The sequence below is a fragment of the Dipteris shenzhenensis genome, chromosome 3 (genome assembly GCF_047967505.1).
Source record: "Dipteris shenzhenensis isolate YYH24624 ecotype China chromosome 3, Dip_SZ_1.0, whole genome shotgun sequence".
NCBI classification, from domain to species: Eukaryota; Viridiplantae; Streptophyta; class Polypodiopsida; order Gleicheniales; family Dipteridaceae; genus Dipteris; species Dipteris shenzhenensis.
In genome coordinates, this window is record NC_141598.1 from 51,792,130 (window position 1) to 51,811,662 (window position 19,533).

Consider the following 19,533-nt stretch of genomic DNA (forward strand, 5'->3'; position numbering starts at 1 on the left):
GCTCAATCGGGCTTGCATGGTGGTCTCATCACGAAGACGTGCTTGAGAAGAAAGCTCCAATATAGCTATAAGACACGACAATCTCATAGGTGCCCCATAGCTATATTGGAGCACCTGTGAGATTGTCGTGCCCCATCAAAAGTAAATTGCTCTCAGTCGCATGGTTATCCCTTACTGGGCCCTAGGTGTTTTATGAGGGTGAGCCTTCTTCTTGGGCACTCTCGATCCGCCAACAGGTGATAGAGCCCTGCTCTCTTCAAGAGGTACCACATATTCCTTTCAGAGCTTCACATGTTTCAGTGGACACCTCTTGGGAGATTTTGGCTAACATTTCCTCTTGGCACATTTGGAGAGCCAGATGCACAGAGGCCTTGGATGGCACCCAGATACACCCATCACAGGTGTTCACGGGTATTTGGAGTGACACGGTTCACACTTTGATAGCCATATGGGCTAACATGCAGGGCCCTTCACGGGCAGCCTCTTCTAGGAGGACTGTATTTCTTCGAGTTTGGAGGGGTTCTCCCTTTTTCTCCGAGGTTGCTACCAAATTGAGATGGCACTATCAGCCCCAATCCTTTCTTTTTGGCTCTTGAGCTTTTCATGCATCGCATGGTGTATCCCGTATTCCCGTATGGAGCTTGCTCTAACGGTTTTCTTTGATACTTAATAGAAGTCTCTTTTTTGGGAAAAAAAAAAAAAAGTAAATTGCTCTCAATGTGCTGCTGTCCAAGACGTTGACAAGATAAAAAATTTAGGAGGCTCTTGTGCACTAGATGTATATAGGGGGTAGACACTTAGATGTACACAGTTAGTGTAGCTAGGGGCTTTTGGATTTAGTGGGTACTTTTTTGCTAGAAATTATGGACTGATGTAAACATTTCAAGTTATGAAAATATGTTTTGTAGGGACTCCTATGGAAGATGTTGAGTCACAGTGTGGGTGCACCAAGTCTTCCAGAGCGCCATGGTATCGAATGTGACATGGTGTTTTTTTTGGATGACATATGTCTATCATTGTTATCCGTTGTCATGTGATTGTGTGGTCATATGTGGGCATTCAAGCATTAATTGCCCTACGTGAAGTTTGTGAGTGGGGGTGGTACCTAAGGTTTAAAGTGAGGTTTAATTGTCTTGGCCTAAGGTTTTGAGAAGGGAAGGGAAGAGTGGTAAAAATCAATCTGCTTACGAGGCTGGAAATCTGGTAATGAAGTGTGACGTGCCTGTTGGAAGCATGGTGGCTACCTGACTCTGTTCTCCATGCTTCTGGATGGCGAGTTGGTGATGGCACGCGGGATTGCAATTGCTGGAAAGTCCTGGGAATGGGTCATGCGCTGAAAAGAACGGGCTGGACGTCTGTGGGCTTGTCTGTGAGATGGTTAAATGAGAGCAGACTATTTGAGTGAAGAAGATTGGTCAGACTAGAGCTACGCTATGATTGCTTGAGGGCAGTCCAGTCATTCCTCTGTTTTTTGTTATCATCTGTTTTGGCGATCCTGCTGGGAAAGTTGTGCCTTGAAAAGGGATTTGTGTGAGCCCGAAACAAGAAGACCCAGGAAGAATGGCTCAGAATTTTGCTTGCTTTTATGGTCTGCCTAATGAGAACCCAGAGAGATTCATTGAAAGTTTGAAGTTCACAGCATTGATAAAGGATAGAAATGCCCCTGAGGCGCTGCTACAAATATTGTCCTTCTGCCTCATGAGATAGGCACATACATAGTTGCAGAATTTTGTTGCTGATTTTCCTGATGGGCAGGGCGTACAAAGGAACCCGAGGTATGCTGAGGTGAGGGCTGCCTTTGATCCCGGTTTGTTTTCACTAGAGATGCTAATGGTTTGTGGAGAGATCTGTGTGTCTTGCAGCAGAAGCCCACTCAATCAGTGGATGAATACTTGGGCAGATTTACTGTGGTGTGGAATAAGTGGCAATCTGCCTTGTTGCCAGAGGTCCCTCCTCGTGTGATTAAGAAGGACCGTTTTATAGCTGGGGTAAAGTTTGACATTCGAGTAAAGGTGGAATGTAAGGAGCTGTCTACCTATGAAGATGCATTGAGAGTAGCCGAAGAGAAGGAACGGAAGCAAAGGAGGATGACCCGATTGGGTTTTGAGATGTATGTGGTGAAGAGTACACCTGAAGTTACCCCTTATATGGTAGAAGAGCCACCAAGGTCAGAGCCCAAGGAGGAGGGGCCTATCAAAGAGGCGATCCATGAGAAGTCTATTAAAGAGGAGATCCATGAGACGTCTGAGCTCATGAAGAATCTCAGCCTCAACTCGAAGGTGGTAGAGGACAAGGCAGAGCTCCAAGTGGTCGAGGACTAGGAGGTATGACTTCTTCTAGTGCCCCATCTTCACGACACGCAGGCCGTGGCCGAGGTATGTTTGCTCTTAATGTGCAGTAGTTTAATTGGGGTGATTGGGGCCACTACAGCTCTCATTGTGATAAGCCTCCTTGTATGGGTGGGGATGTGTACCCATTGCCATCTCGATTAAATAATCGTGCTAATGACCATAGTGTGGAAGTGAAAGATGTAGGCCAACCAAGTGCAAGTGGAGCTGTCAAGGCTACTGCAGAGGAGAAAGGAAAAGGAAAGATTGTAAATTTACTTGGGTTGGAAGAGGATGATGTGACAATCGTGCCTTTAGGAAAGAGAGACCATGATGAAGAAGCAAGGCCAAGTACAAAAAAGGGTAAGCATGTTGAGGATGTCATTACCTATCAGAGGAAGAAGACCAAGAAGCCAAGGAGGAAGTATAAGACTCTCGATAATCCTATTGGTAGGGAGCAAGGAGAGTATGACTTGGTGGAGGATCTTTCTAGAAGGAATCCGTATATTACTTTTGGGCAAATGATTGGTCTATGTCCCAAGCTGAAGAAGGAATGGCGGCGTGCAGTGAATCCTATAGCAAAAAGAATGCTTAGAAGGAAGCTAGAAAGGTAATGTCTATTTCTGAACCTCCTGATATTTGCCCTCTGTGGAGGCCTAGCACAAAAGTTTCGGGCTTGGAGAGGCATACATTGATGGTGGTACTCAGATTTGTGTCATCACTCAGTCCTGTGTTCAGAAGTTGGGCTTAAAGATCTTCTCCCTCAAGTTTCCGCATTCGAATGGCCAAACATGCGAAGGTACAGAGCTTGGGAATAGTGATTGGGCTGGATGTTGAAGTTTTTAATGTGCATTGTAAGGTTGACTGTCATGTTATGCCTGCTGGTTTGGGAGCATATCCTTTGATCTTGGGGAGACCGTGGCTGTGAAAAGTGGAAGCAATTCAAAATTGGGGTAATGGAGTCATCATTGTGCATGCTTCTTCAGGTCAAAAGATGAGCTTTGATATGGTTAGTCATCCAGAAATTTCAGATGCAGAAAAATGGGAAGAGGAAAGTGAAACATCCAGTGAAGAGGAGAGCAGTTTAACTTCAGAATGTGATGAGGCTGATGTAGCATTCAGTGGTGGTGCAGAAGATTTGCAATTGGATCAAGAGGCAGCTGCTGTAAATGAGGAAGAAGAGGACCAGTATGAGGTGACAGAGAGGTTTATGCAGCCCAAGAACCCTCAGGAGTCCACCAAGGAATTGGTTGAGTAGACATTGAGTCCAGATCTCTCTGCAGAGGAGAAGGAAGAATATTGTAAGATGCTCCGGAAGTGTTCTAATTTATTTATCACATCATATGAGCAGATAAGAGGACTCAAGGGGAGGCCATCGAGGATTGAATTGAGGGAGAATGCTAAACCAATATTTCAGAAGATGAGGAGGTTGAGCCCTGAGCAAACGGAGGTGTTGAGAGAGGAGATTGTCAAATTACTCAAGGCTGATTTCATTTATCCAGTGGTTCATACAGATTGGGCCAGCCCAGTGGTAGTTGTGCCAAAGAAGGATGGAAGGTGGAGGGTGTGTGTGGATTACAAGCCCTTGAATGCTGTTACCAAAAGGAAACATTAACCTTTACCACATCTAGATGATATCTTGGATAGGATAGCTGGCCATGAGATGTATAGCTTATTTGATGGTTATTCCAGCTATTTTCAGATTGCTATTGCTCCAGAAGACCAAGTGAAGACCACCTTCATTACTCCATGGGGTTGTTTTAGCTATAGGCGGATGTGCTTTGGTCTCACGAATGCTCCATCTCATTATCAGGAAAATTTTGATGAGGTATTGGCATCATTCCTGGATGAATTCTACAAGGTGTTTATTGATGATATCTGTATTTATAGTGGTCGTAAGGAGCACATGGAGAAACTGGATCAAGTTTTTCAGAAGTAAGATGAGAATGGAGGTCAGTTAAATCCAAGAAAGTGTCACTTGGCAAGGACTAGTATCAAAGTATTGGGTAACGTAGTATCTGAAAATGGTATTGAGCAGGACCAACGTCAAAGCATTGGTTGTGCTATCTTCTCCATCAAATACCAAGCAGTTGCATACCTTAATGCAGAAGGTGAAGTATTTGTCCCGGTTTATTCGCATGCTGTCTCAAGTGTTGTTTTCTTTTCAACAGTTGCAAAGCATGATCCTTTGAAGTGGACCAATGAGTGTGAGGAGGTATTTCAGGCTGTGAAGGAGTTGCTTGAAGTGCAGTCTTGAACTCTGTGTTGGTGAAAGGTGCATCAAGCAAAACATGCATATCCGGTTTCACCAACATAGGGATGCTCTGCCAAATAACCTGTCTAGCATCCTCTCTATCCTGTGTGTCAGGATCTGCAGTAAGAAGGGCGGCATAGAAATCTGAAGCTATGCGCAGGACGTCATCTGGATATGTCTGTAAAAACCCGTGTGAGTCAATAAGCTGGGATGCAGTCTCTCTACTATGTCTAGGGCCAAGGGTAGAGAAAAAGTGTTTATTGACTCTACCACCCATCTGAATCCAGAAGGACTCCCGTGCATGAAAGGCATGCTCTGCTCTCTAATCAAGCAATGTCTGCTGATGAGCCCTTGCTGCAGCAAGGCGCTCCTGAATCCAAGCATTTGAAGGCCGTTTCTGCTCTTCCCTTTGCAAAGCTGCCAACTGCTGACGAATACCAATCTCACGTCTGAGAATATCTCGTCTCCTAGTACTAGCAACTGAGCAGTAAAAGTCGCTAATACCATAAAGGGCAACACCTACATGTGATGGAGATGGCTGCCCACCTTGGACATGAGAAACCCATATCTGCAAGGCTGCCTCACTAAGGTCCTCCTCTGTATACAAGCATCCGGAATCCTGATGCCGGCATACCGACCTCTCAAGTGAGGCTCTGAGATAGCTAGCACAACAAGAAAGTGGTCTGAAATGGAAACCCCAGCAGCAATGCATACCAATCCACCTTTGTCTAGTGCCCAATCATCTACATAGAATCTGTCAATGCGTGCATGAATAGGCATCTACTGTCTCCTGTTCGACCAAGAGAACAAAAGGGACTGTGGTTAAATAAGAACAACATCGTCCAACCAAGTATCTCTGCCACAGTAGTGAAAGACGAAGGCATCCCAAGCCGCTCTCTCCGAAGAGTGAAATCCTCCTTCTCTACCCCCTTTTTTGTCTGACAGTAGCTCAACCATGTTGAAGTCACCTCCAATCACCCATGAATCTGCAATGGGGGCCCAAGCAAATCCTTCCACATAATGACACGTTCCACTCTAATGTTGGAGGCATACAGGTTAAGGAAACCAACCTTATGCCCTCCAATCAAGAGAATAATCCACTGAGCCCTAGAGGGGATAATGACTCCATGTCCAACAACTAAGGGAAGAACCAACTATGAAACTAAAATAGAAGTGCCTCCCCTAGTGCCCAAGCAAGGCAACCAAAACGTATGGCCAGAAGGCAACTTGCTTGACCTGGCACAATCCCTAGAATCCAGTTTGTGCTCCTGCAAAAAAGACATCAATGGAACCCCCAGTAACACCTGGATGAAGCTGATCCCGGATCAGCTGTCTGCGGTGGCGATGTGGGATTCCACCTAGGCCCTGTATGTTCCAGCTAACAATCCTCATCAACGGGAGAATGTAGAATGGAACACCTTACCCAACCTAGTGGCGGAAACAAACCCCTCAACAAGGGAAGGCCTCCTGCTCGAGGAGTGAGAAATGGAACCAAGTGGCAAAAAATCAATAGGGGAAAGAACCCTGCCAGCTGACGAAGAAGCCCTGTCAATAGGAAACCCAATCACTGGCTCACCAAAAGTAGAGGGCACAAACACCTCCTCTGGGAAATCTGAAGCATCTACCAAAGCTGAAAATGAGTTCCTATGAATTAGGCCAGACACCGAAGTGCAAAGGATCCCTTCTGAGGGAAGAGGATCAATTATCCAAGGGAGGAAGTGAGGACTGCTCAAGACGACTTTGTGTCTGAACGGCCGCAGAGACCTCTCCTATCTCGGGGAGAGGGTCTGGCACCGAACCAAATAAAGGTGGACCTGCTGGGTCCAGGGGAGAAGCTACAACCGGGGAGGAGGTCGAAGCTGAAGCGTCTTAGACTGTGAGGTGAGACTAGAGGGACAGCCCGAGCTGAAGCAAAGTCAACTAATGCATCCTCGTGAATTGAAGGTGGAATCTGCACACGAACCGAAACCCAACGAGGTGCAACGGATGGCCCTGAAGGTCGTGAGGCACCGGAGGCAATAGGCGGCGGTAGAAGCTGTACCATCACCCTGAGGAGGACCACCCTGTCGAGGCCAAGGAGCAAGTGTTGGACTTGTACCACCACCCTGTCGAGGCCGTGGGGCGGTTGCTGTACCAGAAGGCTTCTTGGGCCTTTCTTCTTCCTAGGGCAATCCTTGGCAAAGTGTCCAATGGTCCTGCATATCCTACACTGGTCCTGCCTACCTGCAATCTCTACTCTCTCGCAAAAAAAAAGAACCATCCGGGCATTGAAGCATAACATGGTCCATTATGAGGTTAGGAACCTTACGGAGGACCCTAACTCTAGGTACCCCATCAGCCCTGGTTGCCTCTGCTGCAGTCAACGGCAACCCAAGGAGGGGGGGGATCTCAGCAAGCACGCCGAAATGCTCCCCAATAATAGGAAGAAGTCGATGGTAAACTTGGGGAAGCCCAAGAAATCTGATGAAGAGCGAAAATTTTTCCTTGTCTGCCTCCACTGGGTCGTAACCAATATTGAAGACGTCAAAGAAGATCTTCATATGTCCCAGGTGTAAAATCTCAGCTTTTCCAAGTTGTCAAAGACAACCTAGAAAAAACATCGTCCTAGAAGACGAACATCTAAAAGTCATGGACTGAGGTCTGGGGGAAGAGCCGCAAGCATCCAGTCTCTTGCTTGGGATCTGGAAGGGTGAGACCCGAAGATGCGTGCGATCAACGTGGTAGAGCATTCAATCTCTATGTCCTTCTTGAGCTGTTGAACTCGTCTTCAAAAAATATAATAGTTTTCGCGGCTGATGGACATGGAATAGGATTGGCCGACGGAATATCCATCGCCAATCGAGGTGAGGAGGCCCATTCGAACACTTTTGAGGCTCCGTCCGTTCCAAAAAGCGTTGCGGGAGACAGGAAGCAAAAGAAGGGGATGCGTAGAGGAGGGGGCTGAGGCGGGGGGATAGGGAGTGGGGGAGAGGACAGGGGGGTAGAGAAGAGGGGGGTAGAGGCCGGGGGTAGGGAGCGGGGTAGAGGAGAGGGGATTTTGCAGAGGCATTTGAATGAGATGATTGCGAGTTGCCAAACACATATACTTGAACTTAAGAGTTTGCAATTAAGCTGGAATTAAGACTTATACAGCTTAAACACAAAGTGACATCATTGGAAAATGCAATATGATTGAGGGGCCAAGACGGGGCCCCTCCCTTATCCAGGCTCACTTTATTCTTGAAAATGGAGATACAAGACCAAGGTGCAATGCACCTTCCAAACTGATGAACTCAGTGAAAACCTAGGACCTAGATACAAGACTCAAGAGCATATGTGTAAGGTAGACAACAAAAAGGAGGACTCCAAGCTCAGGTTTCAACTCTTGGCTTGCCCAATCCACAAGGAAGAAGCCTGCAACAATCACCACTTACGTCCAACATTAGAGACAAGCACTAGTTTCTAGAAAGATAGTAGAAACAACATGAAATAGTGCTGTAAATGAGATAAACTTGACAATACAGGCTCCCTTCGTGACTTGACCCTTTTGTAGATGAAGTCCTTGATACCTCTGAAGCTACCTTGGGTGAGGAGAGTGTGGAAATGGGGCTGGAATGAGAACAGCTTGAGAGAAAGCTTTTATGGAGTGATAGCTGTAGAGAGAGAGTGCCAATGCTGATCCCAAGGGAGGGGATGTAAGAGAGGAGCTGCTGCTGTTCCAGAGGTGCACAGAAAGGCAGATTTCTGCAAGGGAAATGGGCTGGAACAGTAGAGAGAGAAATTCTGCAGTAGAGAGAGAAAGACTGCAGCAGGAGAGAGAAAGGGGCTGTGGCTGCTCCAGGCTAGGAGAAGGAGAGAGGATGTTGCTGCTGTTCCAGAAGAGCTGAGAGGGGGAGATTTCTGGAGAGGAGGGGCTGGAACTGTAGAGAGAGAATGTGCTATTGTAGAGAGAGAAAGTGCTGCTGAGGTGAGAGAATGGCCTGGGGAGAAGCTGGCTGCACCCAAGGAGCTGGAGAGGTTCTGTTGCATCATCCAAAAGGAGGGAGAAGAAAAGTCACAAAATTTTCATGTGAGGAATGAGGGGGAGAGGCCTTCTTTTATAGGCTCAGCCCCCCCCCCCCAAGGCCTAGAGTGGAAGGTGGACACTTGTCCCAGATTTTTGGTGGGCTGCAGTCCCAAAGAGGACAGCCCACAACCTGCCCCAAACCAAACACTTGGCCTGCATGCCCTGCCACTTGCCATGCATGCTGCCACATGTGTGGGACAGGTCGACTGACCTGCCAGCTCAGATTCCATGTGGCAGTCTGCCACGTGTCAGCTGCCACGTGTCACTCCCAAAAACCCTAAAATTCCAAAGTTGTCAGAATTCAATTCTGTTCGCACCCACGGGTTCCTAAAAGCTTAGACTATCTATTGACGTACTCTAAGGTCATAATTGAGCCATACTGAGCTCATTTGTTTGTCGTCTTATCTTGTATCTCCATTACTCTTGGCATGCTACCAGGCCCACACCCAAAGCTCAGGGAACATTCTCTTGAATGGTTCCTAGGTCGGTATGCAATCTGTGCATTTGATTGGTCCCATGTTTGGGTACTCAGGTGGGGTGTGGTTTCCAGATGTCCCTCTCAAAGAGAGGCCATCACTCTTGTGGGTCACTAATGCCCATAACCCCAAGCAAGGGGGTCCACCCTCAAATGCTAGACCTAGTCCCCATTGTCCGTAACTGAACAGTAGGAAAACATTTCATTTCTTAATAAGCATACTATTGAAAAACAAAAAGAAATAGTACCAAGCAAGTGGATACATGTTGAAGCAGGATGACAGGGCGGAGGAGGGGGAGAGGGCTGAGAGGCAGCGAAGGGGGAGCGGGCTGCGAGGGGAGGGGGCGGGCTAAGAGAGAGAGGAGGGGAAGGGGGAGCGGGCTGAGAGGGGAGGGGGCGGGCTGAGAGGGAGAGGAGCGGAAGGGAGAGCAGGCTGAGAGGGAAAGGAGGAGGGAGGGAGGGGCTGAGGGCAAGGGAGCGGGAGGGAGGGAGGGGCTCAGGGAGAGGGGGCAGCAAGGGAGCGGTGTCATGTGCACAGATTGGTATCTGACGTGTACTAGGTACACAGGACTAGCTCAGGTTAGCCTGGGGAGGCTTAGAGCTAGGCAGGCTTGATTCTCGGGTTGAGTGGCAAGGGTACAAACTATTTATAGGTCTTCGCTATTTTTGGCGCCGGGGCCCGAGTCTATAAAAGGGGCCCAGGGGGTTCAGTTCTCAGTGTGCAGTTGGGAGCAAGTCTCGTTCCCAGGTGCCAGGTCTGATCCTGGATTGAGTCGCGGACGCGCGCCTGCATCTTAGCATAGCCCAAGGCCCAGTGGCAGATCCAAGGCTTCACAGCACCACCTGGTGGTATGGGACACCAGGCTGGTTTGGATCTGATTGGGAGTTCGTGCCAGTAGCTCAGCTCGTGGCTCGGAGGGGACATCTTCTGATTCGGGATCACATCCCGTAGATGTCATGGTTGGGTGGTGAGCAGCCTGCTCAGATCTGACGTGTGTGTGGTTTGCTTGCAGATCAAGGGTTTCAGGAGTGCTGGGATGTGTCAAGCGGGGAGGAGCAGCAGCTCCAGCAAAGATTGAGAGAGCAAATCTGAAATATAAGGATAAGGAAATTAAGGAAGGTGTCTTGGTTCTTCGCTATGATAGCAAGCTGGATAGTACTTTTAAGATCAAGTTTGTGACAAAATGGGAAGGTCCTTACCGTGTTCTGAAGAAGTTTTCAAATGGTTCTTATCAGTTGGGGAGCTTAGATGGCAGGATAAATAGAAACAGAGCGAATGGTTTAAGGCTGACGAGGCACATTGTCATAATAATGCAATGGAGTTTGCGTGGACCTACTGTGATGAAGGTAGGCAAGCCAGAGAATCTCATGGATGAAGACATTTCATGTGAGCTGAAGCACATGTTCATGATGAGCTGCAAGTCAAGAATGTCTGCAGCCTGTGGGTGGGCAAAATATGATAGGCTAAAAAATGTAGTGCACTGGATGTATATAGGGGGTAGACACTTAGATGTACACAACTAGTGTAGCTGGGGGCTTTTGGATTTAGTGGGTGTTTTTTTGCTAGAAATTACGGACTGATCTAAATATTCTAAGTTATGAAAATCTGTTTTGAGGGACTCCTATGGGAGATGATGAGTCGCAGTGTGGGTGCACCAAGTCTTCCAGAGCGTCATGGTATCCAATGTGATGTGGTGTTGTTTTTGGGATGACATGTGTCTATCATTGTTATCCGTTGTCATGTGATTGTGTGGTCAAATGTGGACATTCATACATTAATTGCCCTGCGTGAAGTTTGTGAGTGGGGTTAGTGCCTAAGGTTTAAAGTGAGGTTTAATTGTCTTGGCCTAAGGTTTTGAGAAGGGAATGGAAGAGTGGTAAAAATCAATCTGATTACGTGGCTGGAAATCTGGAAATGAAGCGTGGCGTGCCTGTTGCAAGCATGGTGGCTACGTGACTCTGTTCTCCATGCTTCTGGATGGCGAGTTGGCGATGGCATGTGGGATTGCAATTCCTGGAAAGTTCTAGAAATGGACGTGCGGTCAAGAGAACGGGCTGGAATCTTGGGCAGTTGCGTGAGCATCGACAAATGAAGGCAAACATTTTCTGTATGAGGTTTTGGCCAAGCGCTGAGTATCGCAATTTCGTCCGTACGTTGTTTCCCAGGCTCATAGGTTGGTGCGGGCTGATGGCTATGCACGAGGCGTGAATGGGCTTTGACACCAGTACCAGCTGATGAACGCAAATTAATTCACGTCTATTTCTATATCACATGCCTTGACATACAGCTACGAGACCCTAAACACTAACACAAATCTCAATCATAGTCATCAATGAAACCTAGTGTTTAACAAACAAAATAATGAAAATGACTACAACAAATGAAGGCAATATCCCAAAGACTATATAATCTCCTCCCCCAGTTTGAGGGAACGGGCGTACACAAAGTGTATTTCAAGCATGTGAATGTGAGTGTCATATGTGCAACAGCCTAATGAGACTGCCATATTCAACATTTAACATGCAATGAGAAATGCCAGAAAGCTAGTTACAAACTAAACATAAAAGATCGTAGAAACCTGTTTTGAACTACAAAATCAAGATCCTTTTGACAACTTCTTCTTTTTTTTTCAAAAAAGAGACTTCTATTAAGTAAGAAAGAAACCCGCTAGAGCAAGCTCTGTGCGGAAATACATCATGCTAAGCATGTAATAAAAAACACCTCAGAGGAATGAGGTAGAAAGAAACCAAGGCTGAGGCTGAAAATGCCATCTCAACCCTGTAGAAGTCTCAGCAAAGAAGGGAGAGTCTCTCCAATCTCTGAGAAAGTAACTCTCCTGGAGGAGGCTGCTCGAGATGATCCCTGCATGGTCGCCCAAATGGCCATCAGAGTGTGTATCGTATCTATCCAAGTACTGGCCAAGATCTGAGAAGGGTGAACCTGAGAACCCTCCAAAGACTCAGTGCATCTGGCTCTCCAAATGTGCCATGCTGCAATGCTAGCTAGGATCTCCCACGGGGAGCGACCGAGGAGTGAGCAGCCCTGAAAAGAGTGGCCGGAACATCCTCTAGAGAGCACGACTCCACAAGGTGTCGTCGGATGTGAAGAGCCCAAGAGGAATGAAGTCTCTCAAAAAATATCCAGGAGCTCTTCTTCCCGGCGGATAGGAAGCCTCAGCCCATAAATATCAGCTTGAGATCTAATGTAGATACTCATAGCTTCCACCACAAACAGAAAAAGAAACGGGGCAAGAGGACATCCCTGGCGGACGAATCTGGAAATCTGAAACCTGTCCCCTCTTACCCCCCCAATGAGCAACTGGGCTATGGGCTGATCTGTATAGAGAGGATACTCCTCTAATCCATGCATCTGAAAAACCAAAGCGAGATAGAGTACCCTCTAAAAAGTCCCAGTCTACTCTGTCGTAAGCTTTCTCAAAGTCCAAGAGTAGAATGGCCAATCTCTGGCGGCTCTACATGGCCCATTCTGAGGCCTCCCAAAATGAGAAAATATTATCACAAATACTTCTGCCATGCACAAAACCTGTCTGCGTGTCATGAATCAAACCTGGAAGAAAAACCTGTAGCCGTAGACTAATGGCTTTCGCCAGAATCTTGTAAAAAGTGCCCAATAGAGTGATGGGTCTCCATTGAGACACAAGATTCCTATTACTCCCTTTGGGATGAGATGAATGAGACCATCTGTAAGTGAGTCCGGCATCTCACCAGAGTCCCACACGCCCTGCAGGGCTGATGTAATGTGATCACCAATCTGCTCCCAAAAAGTAATAAAAAAGGAGGGAGTAAGTCCATCTGAACCTGGGCGCTTGCCCTTGTGAAGGGCAAGTAATGCAGTCTTGAATTCTGCATTGGTGAAAGGTGCATCTAGAGAAACATACATCTCATCCTTCACCAATACAGGGATACAATGCCAAATCACCTCTCTGGCATCATCAATGGCCTGTGTACCTGGATCTGCAGTAAGAAGGGATGCAAAAAAATATGAAGCTACACGCATGACAGCATCAGGATCTGACTGTAACACCCCGTCTGAGTCAACAAGCTGCGAAACACTATCTCTACTATGTCTGGGCCCATGAGTAGAGAAAAAGTGTTTGTTGACCCTGCCACCCCTCTGAATCCAAAAGGATTTCCGTGCATGAAAGGCATATTCTGCTCTCTGATCCAACAATGTCTGCAAATGAGCCCTTGCTGCAGCAAGGCGCTCCTGAATCCATGCATGTATGGGCCTCTTCTGCTCTTCCCTCTGAAGGAACGCTAACTGCTGGCGTATACCAATCTCACATCTGAGAATCTCACGTCTCCTAGAATCAGCGACTGTATGATAATAGTCACTAATTCCGAATAAGGCTGCAACTACCTGAGATGGGTGGACAGCTCCACCCTGTATGTGAGAAACCCAAATCTGTAAAATATCCTCCGTGAGGCTCTCCTCTGCATAAAATCCATCCGGAATCCTGACACTGGCAGAGCGTCCTCTCCGATGAGGCTCAAGAATCTGCAACACCACTGGAAAATGATCTACGGTGGAAACCCCATTAGAAATGCATACAGATCCTCCTCTGTCAAGTGCCCAATCGTCTACATAAAATCTGTCAATCCGTGCATGAATGGGCATGTGCATTCTCCTGTTCGACCAAGAGTACAAGTGTTACTGTGGCATAATATGAAAGGCATCATCCAACCAAGTATCCCTGCCACTGAACTGAAAGAGGAAGGCATCCCAGGCTGCCCTCTCCAAATAATGAATTCCACCCTGTCTGCCGCCCTTTTTGTCTGAAGGCAACTCAACCATGTTGAAGTCGCCACCAATGATCCAAGAATCTGCAATGGGGACCCAAGAGAGTAACTCCTTCCAAAAGGAGATCCGCTCCCCTCTGTTGTTGGGAGCATAAAGATTGAGAAGACCAATCTTACACCCTCCAATCAAAATAATGATCCATTGAGCTCTAGAAGGGGAGATAATACCATGACCAGCAACCAAGGGGAGAATAGAAAGAGAGACCGAAATGCAAGTACCTCCCCTTGTGCCCATAGCAGGCGACCAGAAGGTATGTCCTGAAAGCAGTTTGCCATACTTAGAGCAATCACTGGCATCCAGCTTGTGTTCCTTGATAAAAAGGATATCAATAGCACCTCCAGTGACGCCTGGATGAAGCTAGTTCCGGATCAGCTGCCTACGGCAACGGTGTGGAACTCCGCCTAGGCCCTGTATGTTCCAGCTGACTATCCTCATCGACAGGAGGATGCTGGATGGAAAGGCTTACCCAACCTAGTAGAGGAGACCAGCTTCCCTTGGGCCGAAACACTCCTGCTGAGGGCAGGAAACTCAACAGGTGAAAGGATCCCCACACCTGCTGAAAGGGAGGCCCTGTCAGAAGGAATCCCAATGACCGCGACCCCTAAGGTGAAGGGCACAAACTCCTCATCATCCATGAAAGTCGCCAAATCTGCCAGTGCCAAAAAAGAATTCCTGATAAGCAAGTGTGGCCGAGGAGTGCGAAGAAGACATGCACTCGTGGAAGATGGAGGAGAAGGACCTACCAGGCCTCTATCAGTAGAACTGGAGCTGGGGGTTGAGAAGGTCTTTGGCTGGGGTGAAGAGGAATTAAGAGCCCTCATCTGCGCCTATACTTTCTCGGTTGTCCTGACTGTGGCAGGAACAGTCTGCGGGGAAGAAGTACCTGTAGCCCCCTTGTGATCAAAAACCAAGGGGTCAAAAACCAAAGTGACTGGGGCTGGTGGATCTAAAGGCCCCTCCTGATGTGGAACTGTAATGTCTGGGGCTGCAGCAACATCCACCTCTGGAGTCTGGATGGCGTCTGTCTGAACAGGATCAAAAGTCTCCTCCTGAGGTAAGGGAGCCGCTCTGATAGCTCTCCATCGTGGTACTGGGTGTGCTGCGGGCATTGGGCGCCCTGCTGCCCCTAGTGGTCCTGGGGTGCGCGAAGCAGGGCGCCCTGTTGCTCTTGGGGGTCCTATAGTGCGTGGTACAAGGTACTGGGGAGGTGCAATCATGGTAGTACATGAAGGAGCCACACCAGAAGACCTCTTGGGTCTTTTTCTCTTCCTTAGGCAGTCTTTAGCAAAGTGCCCAAGGGTCCTGCAAATCCTGCACTGGTCCTGTCTACCTGAAATCTCGACTCTCCCGTCTGCACTGACTGCCTCTGCCGAGAAAGAAGGCATGCCAGGAAGGGAGGGGATCTCAGTGACCACTCCGAATGTGGCTCCGATAGTGGCAAGCAGTCGATGGTAGACCTGAGGAAGACCACGAAATCTAATGAACAGTGATGTGACATGCATGTCCTCCTCGACTGAATCAAAACCCAAGGTGTAGGGTAAAAGAAAGATCCTCCTCGAACCCAAAGCCAGGGGATTAGCTTTGAGAACAAGGGTTGTGGACTCGTGGGAGTCGAAAACCACTTGGAAGAATCCACGTTCCAAAAGTTGAATATCCCTGAGGTATGGGACGAGGTCTCCTGGTAACGCCGCCAGCATCCAGTCTCTAGCGTGTGATCTGGAAGGGTGTGACCCAAAGATGCAGGCGAAAAGTGATGTGGAGCCCTCTAATTCCACATCTTTCATGAGCTGTTGCAACTCGTCTTCTAAAAAAATGACGGTTCTCACGGCCAGTGGAGGCAGATGGAGATTGACTAAATGGGGATCCATTCGCCAATCGATGTGAAAAGGCCGATTCCAACACTGAAAAAGCTCCGTCCGTGAAACTACTGCCCAAGACGCCCTGAACACGGGCGGAGGAAGGAGGAGAAAGAGAGGGTAGGAGAGGGGGGAGGGAAGGAGAGGATAGACTGAAGGAGGAGACGGAGGTAGGCTGAGGGGGAGGCGAGGGGAGCTGAGTTAGGAAGAAAGGGGGCAGGGAGGGAGAGGGAGGAGGTTTTTTTTTTTTCTTTTTTTTTTTTTTTTGGGGGGGGGGGGGGGGGGGGGGGTTTCTCCTTGGGGGGGAGAGCAGCGGGGGGGGGGGGGGGGGAGGAGAGGGAGGGGGCGGGGGAGGAGAAGGGGGCGGGGGAGAGGGCGTCCTTACTCAAAGCTTACGCAGGCCCTCTGAACAACTCTCCCTGTAAAGTGTTCATTGCCCCGTGAGCACCCATACAAGGACCAAGAGCAACCTATCAACAGCCCGTACTAAGTCCGTACACCCGTACAAGGACCAAGAGCAACCTATCAATAGCATGTACTAAGTCTGTACACCCGCATGTTGTCAGCCACCCACACATGCATCGAGGAGTAGGCCCCATCCGTACACTCACGTACGTCCGTACGCTGACAACAGTCTGTACTCGGGCCGCGAACATCCTCTTAAGCTCGAGGCCAAGTCATCGTACGTGATCCCATTGACTTCCTCCCTTACGTCTGTGTCAACCCTTTTTTTCTTCTTCTTTGCCTAGAGCCTTCCATGGTCTTCCTTGCCAGATACATCAGGGCATGGGGAAATGCCATGTGGCATTCCCCTCTTCAATTGCCTGCAACTTGGGTTCTAGGGGTACTTTGCCCCCAAAATCACCCCAAGGCACTAATTCCTAGGGAGAATTTGCACACCCACATCCTAAGGCCCTGCCCCTTAGTTTTCCAAAGTCCTGCCCACATGCAAGTACAAACTCACGCCCTCATGACAGCACTTCTCTAATGAATATATCTAATGGGATGCTAGCTGAAAGCAACTAACCTCCCAGAGTGAAGGACATAATAATGGGAAGGCCCCGTCAACCTCTCTACTGACTGGTGCTACAACTGTTGCCTCCCTAAAGATGGAGAAAGAAGAATTGCGGAGGAAACTGCACAGACCTCTAAGGAATCGTCAATCTCCATACTGCTGATAGCTACACCTACTACTCCATCTCATAGTTACTAGGGAATGAAAGAAACTTACATTTTACAGCTTTAAACTTTCTATATTAGCTCTAAAATACTCATTTGCAACTTTCAAAGAGCCAAAAAATTTAATTTTTTTTTATACGTTCCAGGGCCGTTCCGGTTCCGTCCTGCTTCCTGGAATGGCGTCTCCAGATGTCGGAACACCGTTCCTTGGTAACCATGCGAGTCCATATGTGAGGGTACTTCCTCCTTCTTGGCCTGAAACTAGTCTTACAAACTCCCGAGATGCCCCCTCCTACTGAGCATCAAGGCCAGTGGGAGTGGAAATAGAGCCCACTAGTCCTGAACATTATGGACAAGAAGGTGAAAGGTGAGTCCTCCCGACTAAAGCTAATGTGGCCAATTGAGCTCCAAGGGCGGAAACCCCATGGGAACTGACCATAGCTGATGAAGAGGCCTGATGGGTGGAAGACCCATCATAGCTATCCGATGCATCCGAGGTGTCCCTTGGGGTGGACGCCCCAAGGGAACTAACTGTGGAAACTAGACAACCCCCTCTGGTGCCTGAGAGGCTCATCTACTATAACTGCTAATAAGTCTGAGATGTCTCCAAGGATGGAAGACCCATCACACACAACTGTGAAAACTATCTGCTCCCCTAATAGAGCTGATCCAATTGACTGAAATCCATGGATGGAAGACCCATTTGAACTAACTGGATATGATGAAGTTGATGGACAAGTGAAAGACCCATCTGACTTAACTGTACTGACGAAATGATCCCCTCGAGTGGGAATCCCAAGTGTAAGTGGATGTTCCCCAAGGGTAGTAGATCCAAGTGGCTCATCATCTCGGCTGAGCTAGCCCCTAGGATGGAAGACCCCTGAGAGCTGGATGTAGAAATGGCTGCAATATCCCCATGGGTGGAAGACCCTGAGGAACTGCATGTAGCTACTGTAGAAACTGAATGGTCACTTGGGCTGGTAGACCCAAGGGAAGCCCATGGCTGACCTACTCCAAAATAGTCCATTGAACTGTGCTCGGAGATGGAAGACCCTTGATCAGGTAAAGGACCACCTGTGGATGAACTGTCTATGGGTAGGGTAACCCCGCAAGGATAGTCCACTAGACTGTGCTCTAGGGTGGAAGATCCTTGAGCAGATGATGGACTTACACTCGTGGAAGATCCCTGAGTGGATGATGGACTTACACTGGTGGGTGTTGATGAGAAGAGGAACTATGAGTAGGCCGTGAGAAACTGCTAATCCTGTAAAAGCATATGCTCTCGGTCTCGCCTGCGCTGGGCCTCGTATGCTACCAAGTCGGCACGACATCTGGATTGATGTACAACCGCCTCAAGGTGTTCCTCTTCCAACAAAAGCCGAGAAAACAATCCAAGGTCATTGCATCCTCCTTCATCCAACAGCCGGGGCTGCTCAGAAAAGAGCCGCTCAAGGAGACGATCCTCCCTGAATGCTTTCCTGATAACTACTATACTAGACGGGTCCATGATGGAAGACTGATAGACCCATCAACTGCTGCAACAATGATTGCTGGAGGGGGGGGGGGATCCCCCTAACCTTGCCGGCAAGGTGTAAACGCATATGGGTGAAGATGGGAGCCGGCACGATGCATGATGAAGGAAGGGACGGAGAGGCTATGGAGTATGGTACTACCACTAGTCCGAGGTAGGGACAAAATACAAAATTGATCAGATACCAATGCAACACGAGGGGACTAGCTGTGCAAAAAATAGATGACCATAAAAGGAGAATTCAAGCATGAGATGTTAGAACATGAAGTCAAGTTGAGTGTGTTTTAGTGTGTTCTACTAGTAGAGTCTTATGTGTGAGAGCCACATGTCATATTGGGAGAATCCCATATACACTTTGGTATTCTAGTGTGTGTACCTATTGTATATATGATTGTGCTTGTGTGTCACATCAACACACATCAAGGAGTCTACATCAAGCTTATCAATGTGAGTCCTTTCATTTTGATATTTCCATTTCTTTTTCTTTCCTTTCATTATGTTTCCATATGAGTATCATTATCTATCTCCCTCTCCTTCTCCACCATGTTCCTTCATGTGGTATCGAAGGGGGCAGCAGGGAGGGGGGAGGGGGAGAGCAGCGGGGGGGGGAGAGGGAGGGGAAGGGAGGGGGGTGGGGGAGGAGAAGGGGGCGGGGGGGCTGGCGGGGGAGAGGGAGGGCGGAGGAGAAGGGGGCAGCGGGGAGGGGGGCAGCAGGGGGGAGGAGAGGGAGGACGGGGGAGGGGACGGGGGAGGAGAAGGGGGGGCCGGGGGGCTGACGGGTGGGGGAGAGGTAGGGCAGGGAGGGAGAGGTAGGGGGCAGCAGGGAGGGAGAGGTAGGGGGCAGCGGGGGGGGGGAGAGGGAGGGCGGGGAGGAGGAAGGGGAGAGGGAGGGTGAGGGAGGAGGGAGAGGGGGCTGGTGAGAGGGGAGGGAGAGGAGGAGCAGCGAGGGGGGGAGAGGGGGGGCAGCGAGGGAGAGGGAGAGGGAGAGGGGGCTGGCTGAGAGAGGGAGAGGGGGGGGCAGTAGCTCACGGGGAGGAGCAGCAG

General features: G+C 48.7%; 1 protein-coding gene across 3 annotated transcripts in view; it reads right to left on the minus strand.

The window, feature by feature from the left end:
• Positions 1-19,533, minus strand: part of LOC147903974 (arginine biosynthesis protein ArgJ family) — a 158,821-nt gene that overhangs the window by 95,948 nt on the left and 43,340 nt on the right. The gene's annotated exons all lie outside the window — the stretch shown is intronic.